Genomic DNA, 17,874 nt, shown 5'->3' with positions numbered 1-17,874 from the left:
GTCTGGTCTTGTCTTGTCTTGTCTTGTCTTGTCTTGTCTTGTCTTGTCTTGTCTTGTCTTGTCTTGTCTTGTCTTGTCTTGTCTTGTCTTGTCTTGTCTTGTCTTGTCTTGTCTTGTCTTGTCTTGTCTTGTCTTGTCTTGTCTTGTCTTGTCTTGTCTTGTCTTGTCTTGTCTTGTCTTGTCTTGTCTGGTCTGGTCTGGTCTGGTCTGGTCTGGTCTGGTCTGGTCTGGTCTGGTCTGGTCTGGTCTGGTCTGGTCTGGTCTGGTCTGGTCTGGTCTGGTCTTGTCTTGTCTTGTCTTGTCTTGTCTTGTCTTGTCTTGTCTTGTCTTGTCTTGTCTTGTCTGGTCTGGTCTGGTCTGGTCTGGTCTGGTCTGGGTCTGGTCTGGTCTGGTCTGGTCTGGTCTTGTCTTGTCTTGTCTTGTGTGTACGTGTCTGTGAGAACTCCAGGTCTTGAAGCTCAGAAGAATCTAGAACATATTCCGGTTGAAAGGTTGCTGAGTTGGGCTCATTCTCCTCCTCTCCCCATCCATGGACCATCGTCATGACCTTGACAGTTTTATCGTCTGACCTACATCTTATCTTCAATCAGTCCAGAAACACCTGCTTCCACAGGTCGCAAAATAATGAGGTTCACCAACCCGAGGGAAAAGAGTCTCTGCCAACTTATTTAACCCTCCACCCTTTCCTGACCCACCCCCCTCCCTCCCTCTCCCAGGGCTCCTGCACACCCCTGATGGTAGCCACCTCCACCCCCACCCCCACGGTAGCGGGCGCAGCCCCCCAGTACTCTGTTCCCCTGGGGGCTGGGCTGTGATGCTGGCCACCCCACTCTGCTGAGCACACTGCCACCGTGCTGGTAAAACACACACACCTCCACGTTCTCCCTTCTCCTCCTCCCTCACCCAGTTCAAACCTCTTCTTACATTTACATTACATTTAAGTCATTTAGCAGATGCTCTTATCCAGAGCGATTTCTTACAAATTGGTACATTCACCTTATGACATCCATAAGGTGAATGAACGAGGTAAGATTGTTCTTACCTTGTTCTCCGTCTCTACTCTGTTTATCTCTGTTTCTACCTCGTTCTCCGTCTCTACTCTGATTATCTCCTTGTCTCTTACCTCGTTCTCCGTCTCTACTCTGATTATCTCTGTTTCTTACCTCGTTCTCCTGCTCTACTCTGATTATCTCTGTCTCTTACCTCGTTCTCCGTTTCTACTCTGATTATCTCTAGTTCTTACCTCGCCTCTGTCTCTGTCTCTACTCTGATTATCTCTGTCTCTTACCTCGTTCTCTGTCTCTGTCTCTACTCTGATTATCTCTGTCTCTTACCTGCTCTCTGTCTCTACTCTGATTATCTCTGTCTCTTACCTCGTTCTCTGTCTCTGTCTCCCTCTGATTATCTCTGTTTCTACCTCGTTCTCCGTTTCTACTCTGATTATCTCTGTCTCTACTGTTCTCCGTCTCTACTCTTGATTATCTCTGTCTCTTACCTCGTTCTCCGTCTCTACTCTGATTATCTCTGTCTCTACCTCGTTCTCCGTCTCTACTCTGATTATCTCCGTCTCTACTCTGATTATCTCTGTCCCCGTTTCCTTTTTCTCAGTCTGTCATTTCCTCTCTCTTGCAGTGCGGAGGCGCCACACACACCCTCTCCCCTCCTTTCTGTAGATCTGCTGTTCTGAGGACATGGAGGCATGATTCCTGACTTCACTTTATTTGAAGCTTCCCTTGTGGTTGCTTGTTCCCCCTCTCCTCCCCTCGCCCTCCTTCGCCCCTACTTCCTCCTCTCATCTTTTCCTAAAGGAGACACCAGCTGAGACACATCTTTCCTTAACAGCTCACCCATTCTTCTCCTTTCCTTTCAGTTCAACGATATTGGCACCGCAATGAGACTGTTCCAGTTAGTGTTTCCTCCGTCCTTCATCCTTCCTTTCTTGTTGGGTGTAGTTGTCCAGTTTATCAGTTTCCAGACTTCATGACATCGGTGATGTAGAGAGCTAGTCAGCAGCCATATAGCCCCCGTCTCTCTCTCTCTCTCTCTCTCTCTCTCTCTTTCTCTCTCTCTCTTTCTCTCTCTCTGTTTCTCCGCTCCCTCTCTCCGTCTCTCTCTCCTCTCTCTCTCCATCTCTCTCCCTCCGTCTCTCTCCCGTCTCTGTCTCTCACTCTCTCTCCGTCTCTCTCACTCTTCTCTCTGTCTCCTCTCTCTCCGTCTATCTCTCTGTCTCTCTCTATCTCTTTGCCTAATCTAAGTTTTAAGTGTTATTAGTTGTATGTACAGGATAGGCATGGTATGTATCGTCCAACCAGATGCTCACATACAGATTCCTTCTGGACGAAGCAAAAACAATAATAATAAATAATAAAGATAAGAATACCAACATAAAGTAAATGTCTCAGTAGAACAGAATAAACATTTGATCATCGGTATAATACAGGAAGGGACAGTTTAATGGGGATTGGTGTTTAAATTGTGCAGTATTTAGCAATCATGAGAGTCTGGTATTGGAACTTATTATGGATCCCCATTAGTGTTATGCAGGTGAATGAGGACCCAAAAGCGACTTGGCGAAAACAGAGTTTTTAATCCAGTAAAGATACTTTACAAAACAAAAGGCATAATACTACTCGTAAAGACGAGAACAGACTGGAGACTTGATCAAGAACTGCAGGTTGCCTCGGGAAGGCACTTGAACCTAGCAGACTCAGACACCTGCTCACCACGCAGCATCTGAGGGAAACACGACACGACAGGGCAATACATAGACACAGCACGGTGAATTATAGACAAGGATCCGACAGGGCAGGAACGGAAAACAAGGAGAGAAATAGGGACTCTAATCAGGGAAAAGGATCGGGAACAGGTGTGGGAAGACTAAATGATTGATTAGGGGAATAGGAACAGCTGGGAGCAGGAACGGAACGATAGAGAGAAGAGAGAGCGAGAGAGTGAGAGAGGGAGGGGGAGAGAGAGGGATAGAAAGAGGAAAAGAACCTAATAAGACCAGCAGAGGGAAACGAATAGAAGGGGAAGCACAGGGACAAGACATGATAATCAATGACAAAACATGACAATTAGTTCCTTTCAAGGCAGTAGCTACTCTTCCTGGGGTTTATTATGGATCCCCATTAGTTCCTACCAAGGCAGCAGCTACTCTTCCTGGGGTTTATTATGGATCCCCATTAGTTCCTGCCAAGGCAGCAGCTACTCTTCCTGGGGTTTATTATGGATCCCCATTAGTTCCTATCGAGGCAGCAGCTACTCTTCCTGGGGTTTATTATGGATCCCCATTAGATCCTGCCAAGGCAGCAGCTACTCTTCCTGGGGTTTATTATGGATCCCCATTAGTTCCTGCCAAGGCAGCAGCTACTCTTCCTGGGGTTTATTATGGATCCCCATTAGTTCCTGCCGAGGCAGCAGCTACTCTTCCTGGGGTTTATTATGGATCCCCATTAGTTCCTGCCAAGGCAGCAGCTACTCTTCCTGGGGTTTATTATGGATCCCCATTAGTTCCTGTTAAGGCAGCAGCTACTCTTCCTGGGGTTTATTATGGATCCCCATTAGTTCCTGCCAAGGCAGCAGCTACTCTTCCTGGGGTTTATTATGGATCCCCATTAGTTCCTGCCGAGGCAGCAGCTACTCTTCCTGGGGTTTATTATGGATCCCCATTAGTTCCTATCGAGGCAGCAGCTACTCTTCCTGGGGTTTATTATGGATCCCCATTAGATCCTGCCAAGGCAGCAGCTACTCTTCCTGGGGTTTATTATGGATCCCCATTAGTTCCTGCCAAGGCAGCAGCTACTCTTCCTGGGGTTTATTATGGATCCCCATTAGTTCCTGCCGAGGCAGCAGCTACTCTTCCTGGGGTTTATTATGGATCCCCATTAGTTCCTGTCAAGGCAGCAGCTACTCTTCCTGGGGTTTATTATGGATCCCCATTAGTTCCTGCCAAGGCAGCAGCTACTCTTCCTGGGGTTTATTATGGATCCCCATTAGTTCCTGTTAAGGCAGCAGCTACTCTTCCTGGGGTTTATTATGGATCCCCATGAGTTCCTGCCGAGGCAGCAGCTACTCTTCCTGGGGTCCAGCAACATTAAGGCAGTTACAGTGGGGCAAACGTACTTACGGAACATTCTGGAACCGGCTCTGGCACCAAAGTAGCAGATTTGTCTTATTATAGATATTTTCCATCATAATTTGCAAATAAATTAATTAAAATTCCTACAATGTGATTTTCTGGATATTTCTTTTCTCATTTTGTCAGTCATAGTTGAAGTGGACCTATGATGACAATTACAGGCCTCTCTCATCTTTTTCAGCTCGGGGATTCGAACTTGCAACCTTTCGGTTACTAGTCCAACGCTCTAACCACTAGGCTACCCTGCCGCCCCAACATGTCAATACTTCTTACAAATACGAGTAGTGATTGGCTCTTTCTGGACAATGACATTCTGTCCAGGGTTGGCACCGCTTTCATGTGATATTACAGATAAACACTGGAATGAATGCTAACTGGTTTCTATGTGTGTGTGTTTTTTTTTCTTCTCTCTGTAGCAGGCTTGGGTCTCCGCCGGCACCCAGCAGATCCTCATCCCTGCCGTCATGGCAGCAGGTTCCTGGCGTGGCCATCCACGGCTCCGCCCACTAGACGGTTGTCGCGGAATCTCCCGTAGAGACGCTCCATCCGGACACAGCAGCCCAGCACACAAACAGCTGGAGGTATGGTTATCACCATGGTTACATAGATGTCTGTCACAATAGACCTCTTTATATAAGAGAACAGAAGGCAGTCCATCGATAGGATTGTTACCCAGATCATGTCAGGGTGTAACTATCCCAAAAAAAAGAGAAACAAAAATGTTTTCAAACTTCGAGAGTTTACTTGTCTGCCTGGAGTGCCAGATGGGGGGGGGGGGCTTTCTATTGGTTGATTTAAGCCAGGCAAGCTCACAGGCACAGAAACAGTATTTGAAACGCATGTCTGAAGAAAAGCGGGGTTACTCAGATGTGTGTGGTGTGTGTAGGGGGTCTCAGTACAGGGGAGTACTGCAGCAGGGTCAATCGACCTCTGACCCTAGCCGGGGTCAGGCCACCCAGAGGTCACAGCAGGAGAGGAGCGGAGCTGGGAAGAGGACCAAGGGTCGCCGCGGCAACAACAGAACCACCAGGTACAACTGACTGGAAGATAGATTGTGTTACAACAACTAGTTGCAGTTATCAACTAGTATTAACAACTAGTTACAGTTATCAACTAGTATTAACAACTAGTTACAGTTACCAACTAGTATCAACTATATAGTTACAGTTATCAACTAGTATCAACTCTATAGTTACAGTTATCAACTAGTATTAACAACTAGTTACAGTTACCAACTAGTATCAACTATATAGTTACAGTTATCAACTAGTATCAACTCTATAGTTACAGTTACCAACTAGTTTATCAACTATATAGTTACAGTTATCAACTAGTATCAGTTATCAACTAGTATCAACAACTAGTTACAGTTACCAACTAGTATCAACTATATAGTTACAGTTATCAACTAGTATCAACTCTATAGTTACAGTTACCAACTAGTTTATCAACTATATAGTTACAGTTACCAACTAGTATCAACTCTATAGTTACAGTTACCAACTAGTTTATCAACTATATAGTTACAGTTACCAACTAGTAACAGTTATCAACTAGTATCAGTTATCAACTAGTATCAACAACTAGTTACAGTTACCAACTAGTATCAACTATATAGTTACAGTTCTCAACTAGTATCAACAACTAGTTACAGTTACCAACTAGTTTATCAACTATATAGTTACAGTTATCAACTAGTAACAGTTATCAACTAGTATCAACAACTAGTTACAGTTACCAACTAGTATCAACTATATAGTTAGTTATCAACTAGTATCAACTCTATAGTTACAGTTACCAACTAGTTTATCAACTATATAGTTACAGTTACCAACTAGTAACAGTTATCAACTAGTAACAGTTATCAACTAGTTACAGTTATCAACTAATAACAGTTATCAACTAATAACAGTTATCAACTAGTTACAGTTATTAACTAGTAACAGTTATCAACTAGTTGATCAACTATATAGTTAGTTACCAACTAGTTAATCAACTATATAGTTGCAGTTACCAACTAGTTTATCAACTATATAGTTATAGTTACCAACTAGTTTATCAACTATATAGTTACAGTTACCAACTAGTTTATCAACTATATAGTTACAATTATCAACTAGTAACAGTTATCAACTAATAACAGTTATCAACTAATAACAGTTATCAACTAATAACAGTTATCAACTAGTTACAGTTATTAACTAGTAACAGTTATCAACTAGTTTATCAGCTATATAGTTAGTTACCAACTAGTTAATCAACTATATAGTTAGTTACCAACTACTTTATCAACTATATAGTTACAGTTACCAACTAGTTTATCAACTATATAGTTACAGTTATCAACTAGTAACTAGTTATCAACTAGTTTATCAACTATATAGTTACAATTATCAACTAGTAACAGTTATCAACTAGTAACAGTTATCAACTAATAACAGTTATCAACTAATAACAGTTATCAACTAGTAACTAGTTATCAACTAGTAACAGTTATCAACTAGTAACAGTTATCAACTAATAACAGTTATCAACTAGTAACAGTTATCAACTATTAACAGTTATCAACTAGTAACAGTTATCAACTAGTAACAGTTATCAACTAATAACAGTTATCAACTAGTAACAGTTATCAACTAGTAACAGTTATCAACTAGTAACAGTTATCAACTAATAACAGTTATCAACTAATAACAGTTATCAACTAATAACAGTTATCAACTAATAACAGTTATCAACTAGTAACAGTTATCAACTAATAACAGTTATCAACTAGTAACAGTTATCAACTAGTTACAGTTATCAACTAGTAACAGTTATCAACTAGTTACAGTTATCAACTAGTAACAGTTATCAACTAGTAACAGTTATCAACTATATAGTTAGTTATTCATTAGTTACAGTTATCAACTAATAACAGTTATCAACTAGTAACAGTTATATATAGTTAGTTATTCATTAGTTACAGTTATCAACTAGCAACAGTTATCAACTAATAACAGTTATCAACTATTAACAGTTATCAACTAGTAACAGTTATCAACTAATAACAGTTATCAACTAATAACAGTTATCAACTAGTAACAGTTATCAACTAGTAACAGTTATCAACTAATAACAGTTATCAACTAGTAACAGTTATCAACTAGTAACAGTTATCAACTAGTAACAGTTATCAACTAGTAACTAGTTATCAACTAATAACAGTTATCAACTAATAACAGTTATCAACTAATAACAGTTATCAACTAGTAACAGTTATCAACTAATAACAGTTATCAACTAGTAACAGTTATCAACTAGTTACAGTTATCAACTAGTAACAGTTATCAACTAATAACAGTTATCAACTAGTAACAGTTATCAACTAATAACAGTTATCAACTAGTAACAGTTATCAACTAGTAACTAGTTATCAACTAATAACAGTTATCAACTAATAACAGTTATCAACTAATAACAGTTATCAACTAGTAACAGTTATCAACTAGTAACAGTTATCAACTAGTAACAGTTATCAACTAGTAACAGTTATCAACTAATAACAGTTATCAACTATTAACAGTTATCAACTAGTTACAGTTATCAACTAGTAACAGTTATTAACTAGTAACAGTTATCAACTAGTTACAGTTATCAACTAGTAACAGTTATCAACTAGTAACAGTTATCAACTATATAGTTAGTTATTCATTAGTTACAGTTATCAACTAGCAACAGTTATCAACTAATAACAGTTATCAACTAGTAACAATTATATATAGTTAGTTATTCATTAGTTACAGTTATCAACTAATAACAGTTATCAACTAGTAACAGTTATCAACTAGTAACAGTTATAAACTAGTAACAGTTATCAACTAGTAACAGTTATCAACTAGTAACAGTTATCAACTAGTAACAGTTATCAACTAGTTACAGTTATCAACTAGTTACAGTTATCAACTAATAACAGTTATCAACTAATAACAGGTATCAACTAGTTACAGTTATTAACTAGTAACAGTTATCAACTAGTTACAGTTATCAACTAGTTACAGTTATTAACTAGTAACAGTTATCAACTAGTTACAGTTATTAACTAGTAACAGTTATCAACTAGTTACAGTTATCAACTAGTAACAGTTATTAACTAGTAACAGTTATCAACTAGTAACAGTTATTAACTAGTAACAGTTATCAACTAGTTACATCTACTAGCAACAGTTAGCTGGTAAAGTTAGATTTTCAGGGGCTCCACTTAGAAAGGTGTGTGTTTTTTTTCTCACTGATGGAAATGTTTTGGCCATTACTCTGGAACGGACTTGAAAAGCAGGATTGGTAACCAAGTGTGTGTGTATCCAGGGGTGTGTCCGGTGTGTCGCTGATCACCAACGTCATGCTGACTCCGCCCACCTGCAGTGTGGCAGCCTCTCTCAGCCAATCATCATCTCAGACACGCCCAGCCCGGCGGTCAGCGTCATCACCATCCACAGCGACTCAGACGAGGAAGACGAGAGGAAGTTCCACCCCGCCAGGTGAGGTCATATTCCTGTGTCTGTTCTCCTTCCAATCACATACGACTGTTGGTTTTATGTGGACAGTCCCTTTATAGATGGTTTTCAGATGATGGCCTATCGAAACTAGCATCTAGCTAGTACTAATCTCTGTTGATATGCAACAATTTCACTGATTTACTTGAATTTAACCCTTTAACTCAGTGAGGAGCATAGGTCATCCACTAATGAGGGTAAAACAAGTATTAAAGTTTTCCTAAAACATGTGAAAATCTGATCTGAATGGACTAGAATTGATCATCCTATCCACCACCATCTACCATATTGATTTCTGTTGTTGCTATGAATCTTAATGTATGTTTCTAATGTACAGTACCAGTCAAAAGTTTGGACACACCTACTCATTCCAGGGTTTTTCTTTCTTTTTTACTATTTTCTACATTGTGAAATCAAATCAAATGGTATTAGTCACATGTGTCAAATACAACAGGTACAACAGGTACAAATACAACAATACACCTTACAGTGAAATGCTGACTTACAAGCCCTTAACCAACAGGTGTAGACCTCACAGTGAAATGCTGACTTACAAGCCCTTAACCAACAGGTGTAGACCTCACAGTGAAATGCTGACTTACAAGCCCTTAACCAACAGGTGTAGACCTCACAGTGAAATGCTGACTTTCAAGCCCTTAACCAACAGGTGTAGACCTCACAGTGAAATGCTGACTTACAAGCCCTAACCAACAGGTGTAGACCTCTACAGTGAAATGCTGACTTACAAGCCCTTAACCAACAGGTGTAGACCTCACAGTGAAATGCTGACTTACAAGCCCTTAACCAACAGGTGTAGACCTCACAGTGAAATGCTGACTTACAAGCCCTTAACCAACAGGTGTAGTAGACCTCACAGTGAAATGCTGACTTACAAGCCCTTAACCAACAGGTGTAGACCTCACAGTGAAATGCTGACTTACAAGCCCTTAACCAACAGGTGTAGTAGACCTCACAGTGAAATGCTGACTTACAAGCCCTTAACCAACAGGTGTAGACCTCACAGTGAAATGCTGACTCACAAGCCCTTAACCAACAGGTGTAGACCTCACAGTGAAATGCTGACTTACAAGCCCTTAACCAACAGGTGTAGACCTCACAGTGAAATGCTGACTTACAAGCCCTTAACCAACAGGTGTAGACCTCACAGTGAAATGCTGACTTACAAGCCCTTAACCAACAGGTGTAGACCTCACAGTGAAATGCTGACTTACAAGCCCTTAACCAACAGGTGTAGACCTCACAGTGAAATGCTGACTTACAAGCCCTTAACCAACAGGTGTAGACCTCACAGTGAAATGCTGACTTACAAGCCCTTAACCAACAGGTGAGACCTCACAGTGAAATGCTGACTTACAAGCCCTTAACCAACAGGTGTAGACCTCACAGTGAAATGCTGACTTACAAGCCCTTAACCAACAGGTGTAGACCTCACAGTGAAATGCTGACTTACAAGCCCTTAACCAACAGGTGTAGACCTCACAGTGAAATGCTGACTTACAAGCCCTTAACCAACAGGTGTAGACCTCACAGTGAAATGCTGACTTACAAGCCCTTAACCAACAGGTGTAGACCTCACAGTGAAATGCTGACTTACAAGCCCTTAACCAACAGGTGTAGTAGACCTCACAGTGAAATGCTGACTTACAAGCCCTTAACCAACAGGTGTAGTAGACCTCACAGTGAAATGCTGACTTACAAGCCCTTAACCAACAGGTGTAGACCTTACAGTGAAATGCTGACTTACAAGCCCTTAACCAACAGGTGTAGACCTCACAGTGAAATGCTGACTTACAAGCCCTTAACCAACAGGTGTAGACCTCACAGTGAAATGCTGACTTACAAGCCCTTAACCAACAGGTGTAGACCTCACAGTGAAATGCTGACTTACAAGCCCTTAACCAACAGGTGTAGACCTCACAGTGAAATGCTGACTTACAAGCCCTTAACCAACAGGTGTAGACCTCACAGTGAAATGCTGACTTACAAGCCCTTAACCAACAGGTGTAGACCTCACAGTGAAATGCTGACTTACAAGCCCTTAACCAACAGGTGTAGACCTCACAGTGAAATGCTGACTTACAAGCCCTTAACCAACAGGTGTAGTAGACCTCACAGTGAAATGCTGACTTACAAGCCCTTAACCAACAGGTGTAGTAGACCTCACAGTGAAATGCTGACTTACAAGCCCTTAACCAACAGGTGTAGTAGACCTCACAGTGAAATGCTGACTTACAAGCCCTTAACCAACAGGTTTAGATCTTACAGTGAAATGCTGACTTACAAGCCCTTAACCAACAGGTTTAGACCTCACAGTGAAATGCTGACTCACAAGCCCTTAACCAACAGGTTTAGACCTCACAGTGAAATGCTGACTTACAAGCCCTTAACCAACAATGCAGTTTTAATATATATTTTTTTTTAAAGTAACAAGTAATTCAAGAGCAGAAGTAAAATAACAATAGCAAGGCTATATACAGAGGGTACCGGTACAGAGTCAATGTGGAGGCTATATACAGGGGGTACTGGTACAGAGTCAATGTGGAGGCTATATACAGGGGGTACCGGTACAGAGTCAATGTGGAGGCTATATACAGGGGGTACCGCTACAGAGTCAATGCGGAGGTTATATACAGGGGGTACTGGTACAGAGTCAATGTGCGGGGCACCGGTTATTCAAGATAATTGAGGTAACACGTCTGCCATGCTGATCATCAACACTGGGGCCCCACAGGGGTGTGTGCTTGGTCCCCTCCTGTATTCCCTGTTCACCCACGACTGCGTGGCCAAACACGACTCCAACACCGTCATTAAGTTTGCTGACGACACAACAGTGGTAGGCCTGATCACCGACAGCGATGAGACGGCCTATAGGGAGGAGGTTAGAGAACTGTAGTAGTGTGGTGCTAGGACAACAACCTCTCCCTCAACATTAGAATGCTGAACAATTAATAAAATCACCACCAGACAATTTACATTGACACCCTCCTCCATTTTTTATACTTCTGCTACTCGCTGTTTATTATCTATGCATAGTCACTTCACCCCCACCTACATGTACAAATTACCTCAACTAACCGGTACCCCCGCACACTGACTCGTTACCGGTACCCCCTGTACATAGCCTTGTTATAGTGTTACACCCTGTATATAGTCTCCACATTGACTCTGTACCGGTACCCCCTGTATATAGCCTCCACATTGACTCTGTACCGGTACCCCTGTATATAGCCTCCACATTGACTCTGTACCGGTACCCCTGTATATAGCCTCCACATTGACTCTGTACCGGTACCCCTGTATATAGCCTCCACATTGACTCTGTTACCGGTACCCCTGTATATAGCCTCCACATTGACTACACGTACCCCTGTATATAGCCTCCACATTGACTCGTTACCGGTACCCACTGTATATAGCCTCCACATTGACTCGTTACCGGTACCCCTGTATATAACCTCCACATTGACTCGTTACCGGTACCCCTGTATATAGCCTCCACATTGACTCTGTACCGGTACCCTGTATATAGCCTCCACATTGACTCTGTACCGGTACCCCTGTATATAGCCTCCACATTGACTCGTTACACGGTACCCCTGTATATAGCCTCCACATTGACTCTGTACCGGTACCCCTGTATATAGCCTCCACATTGACTCTGTACCGGGTACCCCTGTATATAGCCTCCACATTGACTCTGTACCGGTACCCCTGTATACAGCCTCCACATTGACTCTGTACCGGTACCCCTGTATACAGCCTCCACATTGACTCTGTACCGGTACCCCTGTATATAGCCTCCACATTGACTCTGTACCGGTACCCTGTATACAGCCTCCACATTGACTCTGTACCGGTACCCCTGTATACAGCCTCCCACATTGACTCTGTACCGGTACCCCTGTATATAGCCTCCACATTGACTCTGTACCGGTACTCCCTGTATATAGCCTCCACATTGACTCTGTACCGTACCCTGTATAGCCTCCACATTGACTCTGTACCGGTACCCCTGTATATAGCCTCCACATTGACTCTGTACCGGTACCCCTGTATATAGCCTCCACATTGACTCTGTACCGGTACCCCCTGTATATAGTCTCCACATTGACTCTGTACCGGTACGCCCTGTATATAGCCTCCACATTGACTCTGTAGCGGTACCCCCTGTATATAGTCTCATTATTCTTATTGTGTTACTTTTTATTATGACTTATTATTTTAGCCTACTTGGTTAATATTTTCTTAACTCTTCTTGAACTCCACTGTTGGTTAAGGGCTTGTAAAGTAAACATTCACCGTAAAGTCTACAGTTGTTGTGTTCGGTGCATGTGACAAATAAAGTTTGATTTGATTTGAATATGTACATGTGGGTAGAGTTATTAAAGTGACTTATGCATAGATAATAACAGAGAGTAGTGGCGGTGTAAAAGAGGGGGGGGGGGGGGATAGTCTGGGTAGCCATTTAAATGTTCAGCCGTCTTATAGCTTGGGCGTAGAAGCTGTTTAGAAGCCTCTTGGACCTAGACTTGGTGCTCCGGTACCACTTACCGTGCGGTAGCAGAGAGAACAGTCTATATAATTTTATGGGCTTTCCTCTGACACCGCCTAGGTCCTGTATGGCAGGAAGCTTGGCCTCAGTGATGCACTGGGCCATTCACACTACTCTCTGTAGCGCCTTATGGTTAGATGCCGAGCAGTTGTCATACCAGGCGGTGATGCATCCATCCAGCTCTCGATGTTGCAGCTGTAGAACCTTCTGTGGACCCATGCCAAATCTTTTCAGTCTCCTGAAAGGGAAAAGTTTTGTCGTGCCCTCTTCACGACTGTCTTGGTGTGTTTGGACCATGATAGTTTGTTGGTGACGTGGACACCAAGGAACTTGAAGCTCTCAACCTGCTCCACTACAGCCTCATTGATGAGAATGGGGGCGTTCCCGGTCCTCCTTTTCCTGTAGTCCACATTCATCTCCTTGGTCTTGATCACTTTGAAGGAGAGGTTGTTGTCCTGGCACCACATGGCCAGGTCTCGTAGGTGCAAACTTAATGAGGGTGTTGGAGAATAATAGTGAATTAATCCAAAACGTATTAAATAACACACATGGAATCATGTAGTAACCAAAAAAGTGTTAAACAAATCAAAATATTTATTAGATTCTTCCAAGTTGCCAGCCTTTGCCTTATGACAGCTTTGCATGCACTTGGCATTCTCAAATAAAATTAAATTTGTCACATACACATGGTTAGCAGATGTTAATGCGAGTGTAGTGAAATGCTTGTGCTTCTAGTTCCGACCATGCACTACAGACCCCCGGTTTAATTCCAGGCTGTATCCCAACCGGCCGTGATTGGGAGTCCAATAGGGCGGCGCACAATTGGCCCAGGGTCGTCTGGGTTTGTCCTTCATTGTAAATAAGAATGTGTTTTTAACTGACATTCCTAGTTAAATCAAGGTTCAATAAAAATATATATTATGTCAAGAAGAGCTCAAATAAACAAAGAGAAACAACAGTCCATCATTACTTTAAGACATGAAGGTCAGTCAATCTGGAACATTTCAAGAACTTTGAAAGTTTTTCAAGTGCAGCTGCAAAAATCATCAAGCGCTATGATGAAACTGACTCTCATGAGGACCGCCACAGGAAAGAAAGACCCAGAGGACACGTTCAGTAGAGTTAGCAGCCTCAGAAATTGCAGCCCAAATAAATGCTTCACAGAGTTCAAGTAACAAACACATCTCAACATCAACTGTTCAGAGGAGACTGCATGTGTGGTTCCACCCTGAAGCATGGAGGAGGAGGTGTGATGGAGTGGGGTGCTTTGCTGGTGACACTGTCAGTGATTTATTTAGAATTCAAGGCACCCTTAACCAGCATGGCTACCACAGTATTCTGCTGCGATACGCCTTCCCATCTGGTTTGCGCTAGTGGGACTATTATTTGTTTTCCAACAGGACAATGACCAAAAACACACCTCCAGGCTGTGTAAGCACTATTTGACCAAGAAGGTGAGTGATGGAGTGCTGCATCACTCCAACCTCCACAAATCACTCGACCTCAACCCAATTGAGATGGTTTGGGATGAGTTGGACCGCAGAGTGAAGGAAAAGCAACCAACAAGTGCTCAGCATTTGTGGGAACTCCTTCAAGACTGTTGGAAAAGCATTCCAGGTGAAGTTGGTTGAGAGAATGCCAAGTGTGCAAAGCTGTCATCGAGGCAAAGAATGGCTACTTTGAAGAATCTCAAATATAAAATATATTTGGATTTGTTTAAAACGTTTTGGGTTACTACATGATTCCATATGTGTTATTTCATAGTTTCAATAGTTTTACAATGTAGAAAATAGTAAAATAAAGAAAAACCCTTGAATTATTAGGTGTGTCCAAACTTTTGACTGGTACTGTATCCCTTAATGTATCCCTTAATGTATGTCTCTAATGTATGACTGTCTGTGTTTGTCTGTTTAACAGCTGTGGTCCGGCTCAGAGGACTAACGTGATCAGCTGTTTGACGGTCCACGACTCTGACTCCTCCACGGCCAGCCCCCTCACCCCCGCCTCCGCCGGCTCCAGCACTCTCACACAACTCCGGGGAGGGGGGACTTCTATGGGCAGGTCACTGGCCGTGGTGGCACCATCTGTCAAGACCCAGCCGACTGAGACGGGTGAGGTGGCTCACACTCGCATACTAGTGTTACACGGTTTACCGAAAGTTATGTACTTTTTTGATACTAGATCATGAAAAATGGTTCGGTACTAGAATGTGTTGCTTTCGGTAGATGTGTCTCAGGGATCAAGTGAAACTTGCCTGATCCACGAACTCTCACTGCTAGCCTGTACTGGGATTCTGGGCTGTATCATGTTAGCTCCACTAACTCACTGCTAGCCTGTACTTGGAGTCTGGGCTGTATCATGTTAGCTCCACTAACTCACTGGGAGTCTGGGCTGTATCATGTTAGCTCCACTAAGTCACTGCTAGCCTGAGAGTCTGGGCTGCATCATGTTAGCTCCACTAACTCACTGCTAGCCTGAGAGTCTGGGCTGCATCATGTTAGCTCCACTAACTCACTGGGAGTCTGGGCTGTATCATGTTAGCTCCACTAACTCACTGCTAACCTGGGAGTCTGGGCTGTAATCATGTTAGCTCCACTAACTCACTGCCAGCCTGAAGTCTGGGCTGCATCATGTTAGCTCCAAACTCACTGGGAGTCTGGGCTGCATCATGCATCATGTTAGTCTGTAATCATGTTAGCTCCACTAACTCACTGCTAGCCTGAGAGTCTCACATGGCTCCAGTCTACTGGGAGTCTGTTCATGTTAGCTCCACTAACTCACTGGGAGTCTGGGCTGCATCATGTTAGATCCACTAACTCACTGGGAGTCTAGGCTCATGTTAGCTCCACTAACTCACTGGGAGTCTGGGCTGCATCATGTTAGCTCCACTAACTCACTGGGAGTCTGCATCATGTTAGCTCCACTAACTCACTGCTAGCCTGGGAGTCTGGGCTGCATCATGTTAGCTCCACTAACTCACTGCTAACCTGGGAGTCTGGGCTGTATCATGTTAGCTCCACTAACTCACTGGGAGTCTGGGCTGCATCATGTTAGCTCCACTAACTCACTGTTAACCTGGGAGTCTGGGCTGTATCATGTTAGCTCCACTAACTCACTGGGAGTCTGGGCTGCATCATGTTAGCTCCACTAACTCACTGCTAACCTGGGAGTCTGGGCTGTATCATGTTAGCTCCACTAACTCACTGCTAGCCTGAGAGTCTGGGCTGTATCATGTTAGCTCCACGAACTCACTCACCTGGGAGTCTGGGCTGTATCATGTTAGCTCCACGAATCACTGGGAGAGTCTGGGCTGCATCATGTTAGCTCCACGAAATCACTGCAACTCACTGCTAGCCTGAGAGTCTGGGCTGCATCATGTTAGCTCCACTAACTCACTGCTAGCCTGAGAGTCTGGCTGTATCATGTTAGCTCCACTAACTCACTGCTAACCTGGGAGTCTGGGCTGTATCATGTTAGCTCCACTAACTCACTGCTAGCCTGGGAGTCTGACTGCATCATGTTAGCTCCACTAACTCACTGCTAGCCTGAGAGTCTGGGCTGCATCATGTTAGCTCCACTAACTCACTGCTAGCCTGGGAGTCTGGGAGTCTGGGCTGTATCATTACATTTACATTTACATTTAAGTAATTTAGCAGACGCTCTTATCCAGAGCGACTTACAAATTGGTGCATTCACCTTATGACATCCAGTGGGACAGTCACTTAACAATAGTGCATCTAAAACTTAGGGGGGGTGGGGTGAGAGGGATTACTTAACCTATCCTAGGTATTCCTTAAAGAGGTGGGGTTTCAGGTGTCTCCGGAAGGTGGTGATTGACTCCGCTGTCCTGGCGTCGTGAGGGAGTTTGTTCCACCATTGGGGGGCCAGGGCAGCGAACAGTTTTGACTGGGCTGAGCGGGAGCTGTACTTCCTCTGTGGTAGGGAGGCGAGCAGGCCAGAGGTGGATGAACGCAGTGCCCTTGTTTGGGTGTAGGGCCTGATCAGAGCCTGGAGGTACTGAGGTGCCGTTCCCCTCACAGCTCCGTAGGCAAGCACCATGGTCTTGTAGCGGATGCGAGCTTCAACTGGAAGCCAGTGGAGAGAACGGAGGAGCGGGGTGACGTGAAGAGAACTTGGGAAGGTTGAACACCAGACGGGCTGCGGCGTTCTGGATGAGTTGAAGGGGTTTAATGGCACAGGCAGGAGCCCAGCCAACAGCGAGTTGCAGTAATCCAGACGGGGAGATGACAAGTGCCTGATTAGGACCTGCGCGTCTCTGTGTGAGGCAGGGTCGTACTCATGGATGTTGTAGAGCATGAACCTACAGGAACGGGCCACCGCCTTCTACGTTAGTAGAGAACGACAGGTTGTCCAGGATCACGCCTACAATTTTGGCGCTCTGGGAGGAGGACACAATGGAGTTGCTCGAATCGTGATGGCGAGATCATGGAACGGGCAGTCCTTCCCGGGAGGAAGAGCAGCCCGTCTTGCCGAGGTTCAGCTTGAGGTGGTGATCCCACATCCACACTGATATGTCTGCCAGACATGCAGAGATGCGATTCGCCACCTGGTCATCAGAAGGGGGAAAGGAGAAGATTAATTGTGTGTCGTCTGCATAGCAAATGATA

The 17,874-nt window shown here is 43.6% G+C and overlaps 1 long non-coding RNA gene across 1 annotated transcript; it reads left to right on the top strand.

The window, feature by feature from the left end:
* Window positions 1-4,578: 4,578 nt before the first annotated feature.
* Window positions 4,579-15,254, top strand: LOC124029583. Its single transcript, XR_006837802.1, has 4 exons — window positions 4,579-4,722; window positions 5,028-5,171; window positions 8,486-8,658; window positions 15,164-15,254. It is a non-coding gene; the product is annotated as an uncharacterized LOC124029583 (long non-coding RNA).
* The last annotated feature ends 2,620 nt before the right edge of the window (window positions 15,255-17,874 follow it).

Source organism: Oncorhynchus gorbuscha, unplaced genomic scaffold, assembly GCF_021184085.1.
Source record: "Oncorhynchus gorbuscha isolate QuinsamMale2020 ecotype Even-year unplaced genomic scaffold, OgorEven_v1.0 Un_scaffold_6889, whole genome shotgun sequence".
NCBI classification, from domain to species: Eukaryota; Metazoa; Chordata; class Actinopteri; order Salmoniformes; family Salmonidae; genus Oncorhynchus; species Oncorhynchus gorbuscha.
The sequence above is the reverse complement of the archived record's forward strand: the minus strand, read 5'-3'. Positions and strand labels throughout refer to the sequence as shown.